Here is a 19,103-nt window from a genome sequence, read left to right on the forward strand (position 1 = left end):
GATAGTAAGTCAGTATGAGTATGTGTTGATTAGATATCTAGTTGGTATATATTCTGATTAATAAGATTGCATAAGTGGGTAACAAGTGTATGAGATCCGCTAAAGGGATACATTCATGTTTTAAATGATTTTAGATCTATTGTAAATGGTATTTTGATTTGAAGTTAGAAATTGTGTTAATACTGATTCACCCCCCTCTCAGTATTAACCGGATCCTCATAGGATTAATATAGGCATTTAAATATATATTAAACTTGAGAGAAAAATTAAATGCTAACTACCAATAAGTACATTTATAATGAATAAGCAATACCCACATTGATGAGTTGAAAATAACTCTTTTAGTAGTCAATTGTCATGGGCCGCTTCATTTTTGTTGTTGTATTTTGTATCACTAATTGTGCAAAGTGATTTTCTACCTCACACTTCCAAATGATCCCTTTCCAAATACTCATCTAAGCCATCAATCACAAAATTCAAAAGTTTGTTAGCCAAGCTATTAGCTTCATAAAAGTAATGTTGACACTAAAACTAATATAGCTTAACAACTAAAATCGAAATAGACTAGATAATATTTTCTAGTTTCTAGTTCTCCAATTAATAATATTTAAGTGCATTCATCACAAGCATGTAATCGTCTTCTATAAAAAAATAATGGCTTTTTCTTAAATAATACTTTTGGACCAAATATCAATGTTTTGTTGCAAGGTGTACACCCTTGGTCTCCTTGTGCTATACAATGTAGTGGTTAGGTTTGTGACATGGCTTAACTACCTACCATGGATTTATTAACTATCATGGTTGTATCCAACATTAATAGGTCTATCTTTTGTTGTGCAATGGCAACCATGTTTCTAACAACTAGTATCACAACCTAGGTCACGAGTTCAAACCCCTCACTTGCGCTACGGGGGGTTGTTGCAAGGTGTGTGTCCTTGGTCTCCTTGTGTTGTGCAACACAGTTCTTAGGTTTGCAACATTACTTAACTGCCTCTCATGGATTCATTAACTATCATGGTTATATCTAGCATTAACAAGTTGATCTTTTGGTGCAACGACAATTGTTTTTCTAACATGCTTTGATTTGATGTTTATTATCGGATCCCGTGAATATTTTTTTAGGAGGTAATAGTAATAATACTACTACTACTATTTCTCAAGACACACTCAACCCCCAAAAGAGTAGGAATTCCCCTAGAAGATTTATCAAAGTTATTTTTAATAGATTGAGGGAAAGGAGGAAAGTTTTAACTTTCACTCTAGATATTTTTATAAATTTCTCTTTTCTTGCACCATGACTAGGAGAACATTGAAATACACATAAGAACCAAAGGGTAGATTAACAATACTAAATATTGTATTATTATTCATAGAATGATTATATTTGTACTCATTATTTTATACTATTTTAATTTAGGAGAGGGGAACAAACCCATACCAATTTTGTACCCAAAGAAATTACTTTGAAGTTTGATATTTTGAATGCCCAAGCTAACAAATATTTTAGGATGGCATGTGAAATCACCATTTCAAATATTTTTATACATAAGAGCCAAAGGGTAGATTAGTAATACTAAATATTGTATTATTATTCATAGAAACAATATATTTGTATTCATTATTTTATACTATTTTAATTTAAGGGAGGGGAACAAACCTGTGCCAATTTTGCACCCAAAGAATTTATTTTGAAGTTTGATATTTTGAACGCCCAAGCTAACAAATATTTTAGATTTATATACCTTGTCCTAGGCTATCTTTCTCCTTAGACTACTCCAAAGGAAGGAGCATGTTGGATCATTGGGAAGATTATTGGATTTGGTTGTTCATTGTTGCTGCTAGTATATGTTGTTGTCATTGATGTCAACATATTCCTGTGAGTTTGGAGAAGGTTTTTGGTCTAGTTTTGTAGTTTGGTTTTGCTGATCATTGTTTTATAGAATCCGATATATTTTGGTGTGATCAGATCTTATGCTGAGATTTTGGATTATTGTTTGGGATGATCTTGTGTATCTTCATTTCAAATGGTTGGTGATTTGGTGCACCGCAAGTTATATTTCTTCGTGACAGTTGTTGATTGGTTGTGTTCTTGAGCTTTGAGATATTGACGAATGAAGATTTGAAAAGTGGTGTTGGTGCAACTGTTTTGGATGATTCTAACTTGCTTGATGGTGTTTCCTAGTCATGTCCTATTTGTTTTGGTGATCCACATTGATCGTTGAGCGATTTTTTGGTGATTGTTTTGAACTGGTGATAATTTGTGTGTTATGCGGTATTCCTGGTGGTGTAGTGTGTTGCTTGGCAGGATTTCTGGTGGATGTAATCATTTGGGAATTTGAATTAGGTCCATGCTATGTAAAGTAAATCACAATATTAGTCTGATGGTCAATCTTTGTATCGTGTAATGTAATTTTTGTAATTATGAGTTGAGGGTTGAGGTTTTAGCCGACCTTGTTATCAAGGTTGATGATTTGTATATAGGTGATATACTTATGTAATTTTGGAGTTGGTATTATGTATGTATTATCAAAGAGAGGTAAATGTGCGAACAAAAATATATCATTCAACAAAGTGTTCTGGTGAGTTTGGTGTTGCAGGGTAGACAACTGTGCTTAACCGGAACTATCATCAAACATTTGTAGATGCTATTATTGCATTTCATTCCTTGTGGATTGTAGTCTGAATCATATTATAATTCAACAAGACTTCCCTGAGGGTTGTAGCCTTCCGAGCATATATCTTTTGAGCAGTGAGCTCTGGGCAGTATGCCTGAATGCATGTGCATTCCCCATCGTAATATTTTCACATACTACTACAGAGTTTCATCTTATTGTGGGTAGGTTCCCACCATGGTTTTTCCCTTAACTAGGTTTTCCAATTCAAAATATTGGTGTTATGTGTTGTGGTATTAATTTGCTTATCTGTTATTGTTGTGGTTTATCAATTTATGGTTTGGAAGTTTATTTTATGAATCCAGTGAAGATTGATTCACCCCCCCTCTCAATCTTCCCTTTTGATTGCTGCTAACAGGAGCATACAATTTTTCAATGAAATTTGATACTTTAGATACAAGAGATAACATACACAAGTCTTTCTAGTAATATCTCTCTTGTGTCTTTAAGCATTATTGGATTGATCACCTTATCTATAAATCATCGATATATTTTTTTATCTTTTAATCTATCTATATATCTATATTTTCATTAAAAGGTGGAAATAACAAAGCAACGACTTGATTGAGGCAAGTCCCTAAAGAACTCCAAACATTTTTCCTCTTCTATGTTATATGCGTGTGGAGGCATTCAATTGCATGGAGGTTTGCATGTTTCTCTTTATTATTTATCTCTTCATTTAGATCATTTACATCTATATCATATAGTATCCATTGGTATTTATGATTTTGGATTCCGCAGGTTAGTTGAAGCACAAAGTTGACATTTGTGTTCTCTATATGCCTCTTTCTATTGTGGTCCATTTGAAACTATAGTGTATTATGCAAATGTTCATGTTTTGTGTTGTCATTATTGATTGTGCTATCATTCTTGGTTGAGATGCTTAGATTTGGACTGAAAACTCTCTATCATCTGTACTTTCTATTTATATAATCATAAAATTTATTTTATTTATTTGTAATTAGGTATTTTTACTAGCTTAACTAGTTGCAGATATCTGAATGTATGTTGTGAAATTGTGTCTCAAAGAAACATAGTTTTCCTATTGTAGGGTCCCATTTCCTCCATTACAATTCCTTTAGCTACAATTCCCTCAATTTGTTTCTCCATAATTGTATGGTATGGAAAATTTGGAATTAGGGTTTAAGATAATAAAACTACTATGTAACCTAATTAACCCACTTACATTGAAAGAGGGTTGAACCCAATAGATCTAGGCTTGATCCTAATGAGGAAGAAACTGAGATTCTGATTTGATTAAACTGGTTGAAAACATTTAACCTCTTTCTTAATTGAGTTTGTACTAATGTAATTATGAAATTAGGGCACAACCATGAATTATTAGAGTAAATTGACATAAACAGTAAGCTATAAATGTCTCACTAAGATACCAACTTGGATCTGGGCAAAAGGAGATGTGTAGAACCTATTATCAAAAGTTTGGCTTGACTTTTTGGGATAGAGTAGCATAGATCTGCCCTAGTCCTCTTAATTTTCCATCATCGAAAGCTGAACCTATTCATCACTATCGACTCTACCAGATTTATTGACTAAAGCTCCACACTTATTTCCTAGACACAAAAAGAAAGGGAAATATGTTGGGAATAGGGGTTTTCCTTAGGTCAAACTCCACTTTTGGAATTAACCATGAAATTGAATGGACAAATGTAATGAAAGGCCGAAATAAAGTACTTTCCTTGTGAAGGGAAAGACAGAATGTAAAATGTAATGCTTGAAATTGCAATGTTTACCTTGATGAAGTATTGTTTGTCTTCACACAAAGCATTTAGGTTTTCATGTAGGATGTCTTCATAAAATACTGATCACAAATTCCATCTTCAATTCTTGAACTTGACTTCACTTTTACTCCAATGCTTGATGAATGATTGCTTTCTTTCTCACTTGGATTTGCTAGAGTGTAATTGAGATCTTAGAAATTGTTAGGTTTAAAATGAGAGGGGTATAGCTCCTTTTATACTTGACCGACGTAGAAAATCAAAATGAATTTTAGCAACAGGCTATCACAAGATCCAAATTCCCATTCATCAAAGGTGACCTTTAGGAGGGTTCCATTTGGGGCCCAATTAAGATGCCCAGGAAGTCATATGCCCTAGTCATGGAAATCAGGACTCCAAATTGTGGGTAGAATTGGGAAGTTGATGAAAATGCAAAATAGATGAGTTGTGTGAGCAAAATTAGCATTGCAATCAAGCCTTGGAAAGTGAAACACCAAAGTGAGGCCTAAGTGAGTACAAAATTGTAGGCGAATACAATTTAGGACACTACATTTAACCTCCACTTTAGTGAGAGTATGAGACTAATCATACTCATAGTAAATTACAAAGTTTCATTGAATAACTTCTAGCAATATATCTAAGAGATAAGACACACTAAGCCCTCGGGGACTTTAGGATCACACTTCTCTAATATCAAGATAAAAGGGACAAAGTAGGAAAGGAGAAAAAAGAGAACACATTACTGCACTACCCTAGTGAGATTTGCTTACTATGAGTCATGAAGAAGAAAGATACCAAATTACAAAGCAAAAGACTTAGTTTGCAAAGTAACTTGAGTATGAAAACATGCCATAGTGTGTGCATAAAATGTAACATTAAGTAGAGTATATGCCCCCACGTTAAATAAATTGCATACGCCTTATTGGGAGCATTTGGTTTAAGGTAGCATGTATCCAAAAGACAACCATGTTACCATAATGAGATTCCTCCAAGAAAGGAAAACTCAAAGGATAATGGTCACAAAAGATATATGAAAAAACACATAAAGGATCCATGAACTCTGGGGTCAGTATGCTCTTGTGATAAATAATGTATAACAAGGATATTTGTATTGAATTGGACTCATCCCCCAAAGGTAGTGAAACTACAAACACAATGGAAGAAGAGAATATGTTCCTTTTTGAGTCACCACGAAAGAGACCAAAAGAGATGTCAACACTTTGCATCATCCATAAGTAGACAAAACAAGGGACAACATATAGAATATGGAGATACAAATAGAAGAATGTCACAATAGATATGAAATATTTATTACTTTGCACCAACGGATTAAAAAAGGTCATCCAAAGTGAACCTAACATAACACAAAAATCTATCAAGCAACACATCATGGGGGAAGCACACTACAAACAAGAAAACACACAAGACAATATCTATGACACAAATGAAGAAAATGAAGAAAATCATTTGCCTCCCAATATTTTTGAACACATTTAGGGAAGGTGGACAAGATGCAAGAGGAGCTACTTGAATAAAAACATATGGAGCTACTACAAGTTCCAAACAAGGACCATGCTCTAATGACGGGTCACTTTGTTTGTCACTAGGAGCTAGGGTTAATGCTTTTGAAAAACATGAAGATATATCATGATTAACATAAATAAGCTCATACATATCATCATAATCAACATTATTAGCATGAACAACATCATCATCAATATTATCATCTACATTAATAAAAATAAGATCTCTAATACGAAAAAGAGCATGAACCATCATTTTTCTTAAGCATTTTTAATCTTGGTGATTTAGGTTGAAAGTCCTGACTAGGGTTCGGTGAAGGTTGGACAAATGGGATCAAATCAATATTTGGTTTATTTGGTGTAAAGCGGAAAAATCGAACCCTAGTTGTTCTCCCCTCCCCAACTCCAAGGAGAGAGAAGGGAGAGTCACTAGGGTTGATGGTTTTCACTTAGGAGGGACTTTACATTCAAAAGAGGGGTTGAAACCCACAAGATCCAATCCCACACAATGCAAGATTGGATTCTAAATGAGTTTCAAGGGTTAAGACATCAAGGATACCCTCTTTTGTAAAGAAATGTAGATAGAAAGATTGAACTAGGAATGCATGTAAAGTAGGAAAGATTCGCTTATAAACAGAGATAGGGATATGGGATGAAGCTGCAGACTTGGAATTAGCAGTAAAATGCCGAGACGGTGCTGTTCTGCAAATTTGCGCAAAAGTTGGCGGGACGATGGTGCCCGACGTGCACACGGTCCTCCGAAAAATCCGCGAAACGAAGGGGGATTTGTTCGTCTCTGCGCAAGGATTCTAGATCTTCAATTACAACCGCGTACCTGCAACCTACACGCAGAAAAGAGAGGACGATTGGGGGGTTAGGGATGAGGGGTTTGCCTTTAGGTCAAACCCCAGTTTTGGAATTAACCAAGAAATGAGAATGCTGTAAATGTAAATGTTTGTAATGTAAACAAGTACTGATACCTTGTTGTAAGAATGTTTGTATTCTTACATGCGAAGGTGTAATGTATGTTGTATGTAATGTGTTGTAAGTGATCTCCTCTTCAATGGTTGAATCCTTGTCTTGAATGCAACACTTAGCCTTGAATGGAGACTTAGAATGCTTAATTGCTTGAAGGAATGCTTGAATGCTTGAATGCTTGAATGTTTGAATGCTTGAGTATCGCTTCCGCCTTTTTCCTACATCTGTCCTCCCTCCTCAAAATGGGAGAGGAAATGTAGTTTATATACTTGTCAATTAGGGTTGATAGACTGATTTTCCTGACCTTAGGCCGACCAGGAAACAATATTTTCCAATTTGCAAACTTAAAGACCCGAAGCCCCATAAGAGACCGGGCCCAAAACAGGGCCAGGGACCAGGGCGCTGGGCGCCATGGTCCCACCTCCAGGGACAGCAGGGTGCAAGGAGGATCAGGCTAGGGTGCTGAAAAATGCAGTTTTTGATGTCATAAGCAAGTTTCGGGGTCTCCATTCAGGTTCCGTGTTGCATCACCATCATGAAGACCCAAATGCAGTCGAAATTGCAAGTGTCACAATTTTAGGATGCTACATTTGGGATAAAATGGCTTGCGAAGAAACTTCATGAGCCTTAGCACGATGTCTTTGTCGACGTTCTCTTGCAAAACAATTTCTTTTAGTTTTAGCCGAGAATTGTGAAGGTTGAGGATTAATGGACATAGGTTTTATGTCTTCATTTAAAGGAGGAGGAACATGAGAAGCCCTAATAGGTTGAGATATAGAAGATTCCAAGCACTTTCCTTTGTAAGATGTAGGAGGCAAAACTGAGGCATATATAGGAGGAATAGGAGTAGGAAGAATACCAAGTACATTATGAGGAGGAGGAATATCCATAGGTATATGATCTCTAGGTTTACTCAAGTACATAATCATCTCATTTTTCCATTTTTGATAAGATAAGAAAAGGATGTTACTTCAAGGCTTAAGAGGTTCAAGTTGCTAAGGTCAAACGTAATCAGGGGTGAAATTACCACACTTCATTGTGGGTTGGTAAAGGCTATAATTAATTGTAATGATTGCTCCATTGTGAGGTAATTTCAAAAATTTATGGATTGTAGATGAATATATTTCATGGAAGAGAGCCAATGATGTCCCAACTTCACATAAAATTGATCTGATGTAGGAATGATAGCAAAAGTCACATCTAAGAACTTAGTACCAACCTCAACTAGAAGAGTAATAGAACCAATAGTAGGACAAGAGAAACCATTATATAGCTTGACCATCACACCAAATTTATCATATGTAACTTGATGTAAAATTTTAAAGTATAAAGATATTCTTCAGTACTCACATTCACCATACACATTAGGTTAATGAGAATTCCTTGTGAGAGTTTGTCTTTGATCTTCACAATGATATACAATGGGCCATTAGGTGCAACAATAATTTCACTAGGATCAAAAGTAATGTATATATCTTGAGGAGGTATAGGTTTATCCACAAGATTCACAATATTGTTAGATTCCATACCAAGGTCATCAGGAGAAAAGGCAAGAGACTCAAACTCAACAACATTAGTAGAGTGAGAAGGCGAGGGATTGGTGAAGGTTTTGATTAGGAGGAGCTATAGATTTGTTTCTCTTGTCATTCATGCCAATTAAAGATATAGTATTGTTATCAATGTAAACTTTAATCTTACTCCTTAATGTCTTTGATCTTTGTAGTGATATACAATGGGCCATCACGTGCAACAATAGTCTCACTAGCATCAAAATTAATGAATAGATCTTTAGGAGGTATAGGTTTATCCACAAGATTCTTAACATTGTTAGATTCCATACCAAGGTCATCAAGAGAAAAGGCAAGAGACATGGACTCAACAAAAGGAGTAGAGTGATAAGGAAAAGGATTGGTAAAGATTTGGAGGTTTTAATTAGGAGGAGCTACAAATTTATTTCCCTTGGCATTCACACAAATTACAGATATAGTATTGTTATCAATATAATATTTAATCTTTCTCTTTAATGTATAACATCTCTCAATACCATGGCTAGGTTAACAGTGATATTGACAAAAGGCTTTGGGATCATGATAAGATGGAAATGGTTTATAAGTATCAATTGGATTGATGGGAGGAAGTTTCAACACATGAGCATTTATCAATTTCAACAGTATACTATACAAATACTTAGAAAGAGGAGTAAATTATTTTCAAAAGTGTTTGGATAAAAGGGCCACACCTAATTTCACGTTTGCCACCTGAGTGTTGATGTTGTCATTTATCTTTATGTAACCCTTGTACGATTTAAACTTCACAAATGATTGTTAAGCAGCCTCAGTCTTATCAACCAGATCCATTGAAGGAGATGATTCAAATTGACTCACTTTAAGTTGATAATTATAGAGCACTAGACATAATTGCATAGAGGAAGTAAAATCAGAATATAAAAGTTTATCTCTAATTTCTTTTTATAAAGTAGTAATAAAAATTCTTTGAACATCATAATCAACCACTTACCAAGCAATTTGAGAATACAAATGATTATGAAATCAACCACTTTTTCTTCAACTCCTTGCTTACACTAAATAAAATTAGTCATAGTAATTTTAGGACCAATATTATTTAATTTTTTTGAAATGTTGTAATATAATAAGGAGATAGAGAACAATACCATTACAAAGCTTTATTTGTAAAGGTTCGAATAAAACAATTAGCCATAAGTCTTTGGCCATGAGCAAAATCACTACACAAAGTTTGAAATGTCTTCACATGAGTCAAGGGGTCACCTTTTCCATTGTACTGATAACTCAATGATGAATGAATAGTACCAAACCGATACTGAGAGGGGGGGGTGAATCAGTACAGGCAAAAACATAATCTTGAAATCGGTTAGTCAGCAGACACTATGCTTTGGCAAACAAACAATAACACCAGTCTTAAACAGAGTACAACCGACAAAACCCAGAATAGCTGAGACAAGCATAAACCGGTTGACACTTATCTTTTCATACAATCTAATACTTTGTTTCCATTTCACCCTAGTACATGAACAGGTAATCTATCATCAAACATATATAAATAGCTAGATCAACATGATTTACCTTCAGACACAAATCACTTAAACCATCACATGAATAACACCACACATGGCACACAAATTTTTCACGTGGAAACCCAACTAGGAAAAACCATGGTGGGGATGAATACCCACAAGCTGTTTTGAACTCTTTAGAAGTCTGCTCTGTTAGGAGCCTAGTCCGGTTAAAGACTTATTATAACAGGTTCTATTAGGAACCGGTCCTGCTAGGGATCACTCGGTTAAGGGATTGCTAAGATACTTGGTTAAGGGTTAAACCTTGTTAGAGGATTTCAAGAACTCAATGAATTTGAGTCACCCTGTTAAAGGATTTTCAGTAAGCTGGTTAGACCTACCCTGTTAAGGGATTTTCCAACTGTTGAGGTGGTTAGAGATCAATAGGTATTACAATGATCTGGTAACAGGACTCAATGCCAATGCAGATCCACTTTAGATCCTCTTCACCTTCTGCACTTACACTCTACAGGTATCACTTCTCTCCTTTGGTCTGGAAAGAATCACATATCTCTTCACTTGGATACACACACACAACTTTTGCCAACAACTTCATAAAGAAACACAACATTGACCTTATAGAAAACAGATAGGTCGGTAGCTTAAACCCTAAACCCTAAACCTGTTAGGTTGAGCAATTCAAACGGTTTAATCCTGACCGTTGAGCACATTGCATTAACTGCAATAGTCTTGAACCAATCTCAAGATGTTCTCCATTGTTCATTTTCTACTCATTTCATGGTGGTTGATAACTCATCACGCATTTTCATAGATTACAGGCTTCACACATTCCTGAGGTAGAAGAGAACAATCTTCTTCATGCAAGATCCTTCACGTGCACAAGGCTGACGTGGAAACATGGTCTATTCTTCGTTACAATGCTAACTCATCACACAAAGTCACCGATTGAGTCACATAGGCTTGAACCACTTCAATCGGAAACCCTGAGAGTACCAACCGGTAGTCACACAAAGCTTCCATGTACCGGTTCCTATATCAACATGCCGGTTCACCTTGAACAGACACACTGCTTCACTTTGGCACATATATCAGTTCACAATGTTATATCGGTTCTCACATATACCGGTTCTTGGTAACATGTCGGTTCTCTCTTCTTTAGCATATTGACATCAATGACAACATACAATGTCATCATGTCCTCATACTGGTGCACATAATGCCAACAATCTCCTCCTTTGGCATTGATGACAATATACAAAGATATCTCGCCGCTTCACATCTTCACTTTCAATTTCTACAGATATCTTCTCCGCTTCACTTCTTCTCCCCCTTTGACAACAATGCCAAAGTGGAGGCACAAGATTTCATGTTCCATTATGCTGCTCCAACTGAGGAGTAGCATCCTTCAACACATCAATCCTGAAGAGAAATTTGACTATGCAATACTTGACTGATGTGGAGCATATACCTTTAGTTTACCTCCTGAAGGGGCAACACCCCTAACTCACCTCTGAAGTACAAAAATGTAGCCTTTGGGAGAGGCTTGATGAATATGTCTGCTAACTGCTCCTTGCTGGAAACATGTTCCAGTGCAATCTCTTTGTTCTGAACCTTTTCCCTCAAGAAATGATACTTAAGCTCAAAGTGCTTGGTTCTAGAATGTAAAACCAGATTCTTAGAAATATTGATAGCACTTGTGTTATCACAAAATATGCTTACTAGTTTAGATACAGGAACTTTGAATCCATTCAATACATGCTTCATCCAAATATTCTGGGTGCAGTTCATGAAAGCTGCAACATACTCCGCTTCTGTTGTAGACTGAGAGATACAACTTTGCTTCTTACTCATCCATGAGACTAGTCTACCACCGAGAAAGAATTCACCACCGGTTGTGCTCTTCTGAACATCCACATTACCAGCCCAATCAACATCTGTGAATACTTTCAAGTTGAAATCATTGCTATAAGGATACCACAATCCATAATCAATAGTTCCCTTTAGATACTTAAGAATCCGCTTGACTGCAACCAAGTGGGATTCTCTTGGAATTTTCTGGAACCTTGTAGTAATGCCAACTGCATGTGCAATTTCTCGTATGCTATGCACTATATAATGTAGCTTACCAATCATTGATCGGTATTCCTTCTCATTAACCAATGCCGAGTCATCCTCTTTCAATAGTTTACAACCGGTCACCATCGATGTACCAACCGGTTTTCTATCTTCCATGCCAAAGGTATTCAACACCTCTTTGACATACTTGGACTGAGTGATAAAGATTCCATTTTTCATCTACTGAATCTACAGTCCAATGAAGAACTTAATCTCCCCTATGAGTGACATCTCAAACTCTTTCTTCATCTCATCTCCAAACTCATGACTCATCTTGTCATCTCCACCAAAAATAATGTCATCAACAAATACCTCACAGATTAGGATCTGATCTCCTTCAGATTTCAAGTAGATATTGCTATCTTCACTTGTTCTCTCAAATCCAATCTTCACAAGATGGGAATGCAAGCATTCATACCATGCTCTAGGTGCCTGCTTTAGACCATATAAGGCTTTATGTAGCCTACACATGATGTCACTGTCTTCAGATAGGGCAAACCCATCTAGTTTCTCTATATACACTTCCTCTTCAAGTACACCATTTAGGAATGCATATTTTACATCCATTTGATATACTTTGAATCCTTTAAAAGCTGCATATGCAAGAAGCATATGAACTCCTTCCAATCTGGCTACAAGAGCAAAGGTTTCTCCATAGTCTTCTCCTTCTTCTTGGGCATATCCTTTACATACTAATCTGGCTTTGTTCCTTACCACTGTGCCATCTTCATTCAGCTTATTTTTGAAAACCCATTTGGTTCCAATGACATTCTTATGCTCTGGTCTGGGTACCAAAGACCATGTACCATTCTTCTCTATCTGGTCAAGTTCCTCCTCCATTGCCTTGATCCAGTCTTCATCTTTATGTGCCTCTTTGAATGATTTAGGCTCAAATTCAGAGATCATACAAGAATTTTCTCTGACCTTTCTTCTTGTAAGGATTCCTGCATCCTTATCTCCTATGATCTGCTTTGGATCATGATTCAGTTTGACATATTGAGGAATGCTCTTGACTGATTCCTCCTTTTCTTCTTCATCCTCATTTCCATCAGCATCAACGTTTACTGGTGAAGGACCACTGTTACTAGTGCTTGGCTGATTAGTAACCGGTTCCCAAAAGGTTACTACCGGTTCATCTCTTACTAGCTTACTACCGGTTTCCTCAGGTTTTCTAGAGTTTTCATCCTCTAACATTGATGCTTTGAATAATTCTCTGAGTCCTATTGTTGAAACATCTGAGAGCTCTGGTCTTGTTGGAATATCCTAGGAATATTCCTTCATCACATTTTGCATCGAACTTGCTCTGATGTTCACTTCTCTTGATATAACATTTACTACCAAACATTCTAAAGTAGCTTACTATTGGTGTCTTACTGGTCCAATACTCATAAGGAGTCTTATCTTTTCCTTTCTTGATGAGTACCTGGTTCAGTGTGTATACTACAGTGCTTACCGCTTCTCTCCAGAAGGTGTGAGCAACTTTTCCTTGGATCAGCATAGTTCTAGCTGCTTTAACCATAGTTTGGTTGTTTCTCTCTACCAAGCCATTCTGTTGTGGAGTCCGGGGGCCAGACAGTTGCCTCTTGATGCCGTTCTCTTCACAATATTGGTTGAATTCACTAGAAGTGAACTCTCCTCCTTGATCAGTTCTAAGGCATTTGATTCTTCTACCACTTTCCTTTTCCGTCAGTGCTATGAAAGCTTTGAACTTTCCAAAAGCTTCAGACTTATCTTTCAAGAATGTGACCCACATCATTCTTGAGCAATCATCAGTCAGAATCATGAAATACCTATCTCCCTACACACTCCTAGTTTTCATAGGACCACACAAATCACTATGCACAAGATCAAGTAAATTGTCTGCAGTGAAAGATTTACCTTTGAAAGTTGAGGAAGACATTTTCCCCAGTTGACATTCTCTGCACAAAGGATTTTCCAGTTTGCTCAATACCGACAATCCTATGACTACCTTGGTCTTACTGGCCTTCACAATGTTATCAAAGTTTACATGGCATAGTCTCCTGTGCCATATCCAGCTATCATCAAACTTAGCCATAAGATAGGTACTGATATTTGAATTCAGCTGAAACAGGTGTAAAGCGGAAAAATCAAACCCTAGTCGTTCTCCCCTCCCCAACTCCAAGGAGAGAGAAGGGAGAGTCACTAGGGTTGATGGTTTTCACTTAGGGGAGACTTTACATTCAAAAGAGGGGTTGAAACCCACAAGATCCAATCCCACGCAATGCAAGATTGGATTCTAAATGAGTTTCAAGGGTTAAGACATCAAGGATACCCTCTTTTGTAAAGAATGTAGATAGAAAGATTGAACTAGGAATGCATGTAAATGAGGAAAGATTCACTTATAAATAGAGATAGGGATATGGGATGAAGCTGCAGACCTGGAATTAGCAGTAAAATGTTGAGACGGCGCTGTTCTGCAAATTTGAGCGAAAGTTGATGGGACGATGGCGCCCGGCGTGCACACGGTCCTCCGAAAAATCCACGAAACGAAGGGGGATCTGTTCGTCTCTGCACAAGGATTCCAGATCTTCATTTACAGCCGCGTACTTGCAACCTACACACAAAAAAGAGAGGATGATTGGGGGGTTAGGGATGAGGGGTTTGCCTTTAGGTCAAACCCCAGTTTTGGAATTAACCAAGAAATGAGAATGCTGTAAATGTAAATGTTTGTAATGTAAACAAGTACTGATACCTTGTTGTAAGAATGTTTGTATTCTTACATGCGAAGGTGTAAATGTTGTTGTATGTTGTATGTTGTATGTGATCTCCTCTTCAATGGTTGAATCCTTGTCTTGAATGCAACACTTAGCCTTGAATGGAGACTTAGAATGCTCAATTGCTTGAAGGAATGCTTGAATGCTTGAATGCTTGAATATCGTTTCCGCCCTTTTTTTTTTTCATCTGTCCTCCTCTTTTTGAGAGGGGAAATGTAGTTTATATACTTGTCAATTAGGGCTGATAGACTGATTTTTCTGACCTTAGGCCGACCTGGGAAGATTATTTTCCAATTTGCAAACATAAAGACCCGAGACCCAAAAGAGACCGGGCCCAAAAATAGGGCCAGGGATCAGGGCACTGGGCGCCATGGTCCTGGGGGACCAGGGTGCTGGGCGCCCTAGTCCTGAAGGACCAGGGCACTGGGTGCCATGGTCCCACCTCCAGGGACAGCAGGGTGCAAGGAGGATTAGGCCAGGGTGCTGAGAAATGCAGTTTTTGATGTCATGAACAAGTTTTGGGGTCTCCATTCAGGTTCCGTGTTGCGCCGCCATTGTGAAGACCCAAATGCAGTTGAAATTGCAAGTGTCACAATTTTAGGATGCTACATTTAGCCCCCACTTTAGCGGGAGTATAAGCGTACGCTCATACTTCCGGTAAAGTACAAGGAAACAACATTGAAAAACTTTCACCACGTCAAGGAGGCAAGATACACCAAGCCCCCAGTGGACTAAGGATCTTACGACTTCGATTGACAAAGTAAAAGGGAAGATCACGAGGGAGAACCATGACTATCAGTAGTAAGGTTCCCTCACTATGAGTCATGCAAGAAAGATATCAAAAATTTTCAAGGCAAAGCTAAATTTGTCAAGAAATTTTCAAGTATCTTGAAAAGATATGAACGGGATGTATGCCCCCCTACGTTAAAGCGATCGCACACGCCTCACCGGGGGTGATTGCTTTAAGGTAGTGATACATATAAGAAATGAGAAAGGGAAAGGAGCACGTTATCACAAGGATTTAGCCCCCAAGTGTGAGATAAGCCCAAGGATAATAGACACAAAACACAAAGCACAAGGTGACTTCGCTTTCCTCGAGGTCAGTATGCTGTATGATAATTCATGTATATCATATGTATGTATGCATAATTATTCTTCATTCCCCAATCAAGGAAGATCACCTAGAAGAAGGGAAAACATGTGTCTTTTGAGTCAACATGAGAGAGACCAAAAGAGATCTCAATGTTTTGCATCGTCCTCAAGTAGACAACACCAAGGACAACAAATAGAAGAATGAGAGTAACACATAGAAGAAGTAACAAAAGAGAGGAGGAGAGAATCTGCTATGCTAATGAACTAATCTAGCACGTCATCTACCCCCCAATCTTGCTAATCAATATTTCGGGAAGGCAGGAAACACGCTAGAGGAGGAACATCCAACACAGCAGATGGAGCTATCACAAGATCCAAACAAGGGCTATGTTCATACCCCAAGCCACAGTGTTCTTGTCTAGGAGCTAGGATAAGTGCTTTAGAAAATTCGTTAGATAAATGGTTATCAACATATTCATATTCACTATCAGAATGAATAGGAGTAACATTTTCATCATGAATAACATTTTCATCTATATCATCATCAAGATTTATAAAAATAGGATCTTTAACTCACACAGGATCAAGACCATTATGCATCTTATGTTTAGGAGATTTCGGCTCAATCGTTGGCTGTGGAGAAAATGGAATAATATTGGCTGAAGGTGTTTTTGGGGATTGCAAAGTTTGAGAAGCAGTTGCCTGAGCTCTAAGACGACGCTTTCGTCGGCGTTCACGTGCATAACGATTTTGTCTAGTCTTAGTAGGAAGTTGAGAAGAGTGAGGAGGAGGAATGTTCTCATCCTTATCACTTGGGTGTTTGGGTTGTGGTCTCGTAGGTTGAATAATAGGAGAAGAGGAAGGTCCCTTCTCTCCATAAGAGGAAGGAGGAGGAACTGCTCCATATAAGGGAGGAATATTTGGTTTAGGAAGGAGACCAAGCCCCTCATGACGAGGAGGTATAGGTCTACTTTTAGGAAGTTTATTAGATATAGGCATAGTCACATTCATAGGGATAGGTTGGGAATCTTCTTGAGGAAAGACATTAGTTTTATCTTTCAAAGGAAGAACTTCCTTCTCCAGAATGATAGGAATGTCAAGTTTGGGTGTTCTAGGTTCACTTAGAGATAGGATCATATCTTTTTTCCACTTTTGATAAGATTTGAAAAGATGATCACTTCGCGGAGGAAGAGATTGGAATTGTTTAGGCCAAAAGTAATCAATAGGAACGCTAGAAGTTCTTTCAGCTGGTTTAAAGAGACTATGATTGACAGTAACAACTTAACCATTATGGGGAAATTTCAAACACTTGTGAATAGGAGAAGAAATAGCTTTCATGGAAGATAGCCAAGGATAGCCTAGCTTCACACAAAATTGTTCGGATGATGGAATAATAGCAAAGTCCGCATCAAGGGATTTGTTATGGACCTCAATAGGTAATGTAATAGAACCAATTGCAGGAGAAGAAAATGCATCAAATAGTTTCACAACCACATTTGTTTCGTCATAGATCACTTGATTCAATTGCAAAGTAAAAAGAAATTCTTCAGTAATGACATTAATCATACAAGAAGGATCAATAAGCACTCCACGACAAGGTGTATTCTTGACTTTTGCAACTATATATAAAGGACCATCAGGTGCCCTGATAGTTTCACTGGAATCAAATGTGATGGAAGGTTCTTTAGGGATTTTCTGCTGCTCTACAAAGTTAATCACATTCGGAGTCATGGATACAAGATCATCAGGTGAGACAAATGAATCATTAGTATCAATCGCATTAGAGGTATGAGAAGGTAATGGATCAGTAAAAATCTAAAGATTTTGGTTAGGAGGAGCTACAGATGTGTTGCCTTTATCATTCACTCCAGAAACAAAGATAGTATTATTATCAATCAAATCTTGAATTTTACCCTTTAAAGAAAAACATTTTTCAGTATCATGCCCAGGATGACGATGAAATTGACAAAAAGATTTGTTATCAAAATAGGGTGAATTAATCTTTGCAGGATCTATTTGCCTTATAGGAGGAAGAGTAAGCACATTTTGTTCCAATAACTTATTCATAATACTATGCAATGATTCATTCAAAGGAGTGAACTTTCTTTCTTTCTTGAAAAACTTAGAGATAGGAGGCACACCTGATGCCGCATTCACATGGTTGTTGATGATGTTTTCATTGAATTTAATGGACTCTCAGTTTGGGTTAAAATTCCCAAATGGTTGTTGACTACTATCACCCTTATCACCCGGAGCCATAGGATTTGCTTGTTCCATTTGACTCACAGTCAGTTGATAATTGTGAAGAGTTGCACACAACTATTGGAAAGAAGTAAACTCAGAAAACAGGAGTTTTTCTCTAATATCTTTTTGTAAATTAGAAATAAATATTCTTTGAATATCATTGTCAGGCACTGGAAAAGAAATTTGAGCATACAAATGCTTATATCTACCAATGAAATCAGTCACTTTTTCTTTAACACCTTGTTTGCAATGCATTAAATCAATCAAAGTAACTTTAGGACTTATATTGTTTTGAAATTGTTGAATAAAAGCATTTGCAAGTTGTTCGAAAGAAGTAATAGAATAAGAAGGAAACGAGCAATACCATTGTAGGGCTTTATCTCTTAATGTTCTAGTAAACAGTTTTGCAAGCAACCTTTGGTCATAAGCAAAATCAGTACATATTGTTTGAAAGGTCTTAACATGTGTTAGAGGATCACCTTTACCATTATAAAGCTCCAAATGCGGAATTTCAACATGTTTAGGGGGGATAGCTCGAACAATGTCAAGAGAAAGTGGGCTTGCAACATCAAATGTGGGCACACTAAACTTAGATTGATTCATAGAGGCAATTTGTTGCTGTAAAGAAGAGACAGTTTGTGCAAGATTGTTAATGGTCGCTTCAGTCGAAGAGTTCATATTAGATGTGTTAGATTGTGATGGAGGTGTTATGTTATTGAAAGAAGGTAGAGAGTAAGGTGGTGGGACACTATGATACTTAGTCATAGGAGATGATTTGAAAGGAGGAACACTACAAGGAGGAATGGAAGGGTTAAATGAATTGCCCCCTTGTGTCATGTTTATTTGTGGAGATATAATAGGAACACTCATTGAAGGAATGAATGAAGAAGTTGGATTGAATGAAGGAAGAGGATTGATTGAAGAAGAGGGATTGCCCCCATGACTAGTGATCATAG

Source organism: Cryptomeria japonica, chromosome 3, assembly GCF_030272615.1.
Source record: "Cryptomeria japonica chromosome 3, Sugi_1.0, whole genome shotgun sequence".
Classification (NCBI taxonomy): Eukaryota; Viridiplantae; Streptophyta; class Pinopsida; order Cupressales; family Cupressaceae; genus Cryptomeria; species Cryptomeria japonica.